The sequence below is a fragment of the Chrysochloris asiatica genome, unplaced genomic scaffold (genome assembly GCF_000296735.1).
Source record: "Chrysochloris asiatica unplaced genomic scaffold, ChrAsi1.0 scaffold00066, whole genome shotgun sequence".
NCBI lineage: Eukaryota > Metazoa > Chordata > Mammalia > Afrosoricida > Chrysochloridae > Chrysochloris > Chrysochloris asiatica.
In genome coordinates, this window is record NW_006408584.1 from 2682767 (window position 1) to 2684147 (window position 1381).

Here is a 1381-nt window from a genome sequence, read left to right on the forward strand (position 1 = left end):
GTCTCTTCACCGTGCCAGACTAGATACTTCCTCATTTCTTTCGTGGACAAAGTGAAATCCCAGTGTGGCGCTATGGATTAATGCACCAGACTGCAAAGCCATTTGAACTGCAAGGTCGGTGGTTCAAGCTCACCAGCTGCTCTTCCGAAACCTTATACAAGGTCTCTTTGGGTCGGAACCAATTCAATGGCACTTAACAATGACAATAACATGGGGGAAATATTGAATAATCCAGAAAGCATTTTAAAAAAAAAAATTTTTTTTTGAGGGAATACAAAAGTCACTGTAACAAAAAGAAAGCGTCAATGATCAACCACTTTAAGAGGGAGTTTAAGATCCACAGCCACCAATTCTGAAGGAAGAAGTCCAAGGTGCACTGAAGGCATTGCCAAAGGACAGGGCTCCAGGAATTGATGGAATACAAACTGAAATCTTTCACCAAACTGATGTAACACTGAAGGTACTCATTCATCTATAACAAGAAATTTGGAAGAGAACTAACTGACCAACTGATTAGAAGAGATGAATATTTATGCCCATTCCAAAGAGAGGTGACTCAATGGAACACACAAATCATTGGACAAATCATTAATATCATATGCAAGTAAAATTTTGTTAAAAATAATTTTTAAATGACTGCAGCAGTACATTGACAGAGAACTGCCAAAGGTTCAAGAGAATTTAGACAAGGATGTGGAACAAGGGATATCATTGCTGATGTCAAATGAATCTTGGCTGAAAGAAGAGAATCCAAGAAAGATGTTTACCTGTGCTTTATTGATTACTCAAAAGCTTTCAATTGTGTCGGTCCTGACAAACTATAGCCAACACTGAGTTGTGTTGAATGAGTATTCTGGAACACAAAATTGTGCTCATGAGGAACCTGTACATAGACCAAGAGGAGGTTGTTTGAACAAAACAAAGGAACACTGAATAGTTTAAAATTAGAAAAGTTGTATGCCAGGGTAGTATTCTTTCACCATATTCAATCTGTATGATGAGCACATAATTTAATAAACTGAGTTATATGAAGGAAAACGTAGCATTGATTTGAAAGAACACTCATTAACAACCTGCAATATGCAGATGATATAATCTTGTTTGCTGAAAGCAAAGAGGCTTTAAAATACTTACTGATGAAGATCAAAAATTACAGCTTTCAGTATGGGTTGAAACTTAATGTAAAGAAACAAAAATCCTACCCAGTAAACAGCATCAAGATCCATGGAGAAAAGATTGAAGTTGTCAAAGACTTTTTTTGCTTGGATCACCCATCAACATTCATGGAAACAGCAATCAAGAAATCAAAGCATTAAAAAAAAGTGAAATCAAACCATGTATTTCATTAGTTAAATCTGCTGCACAAGACCTCTTTAATTTG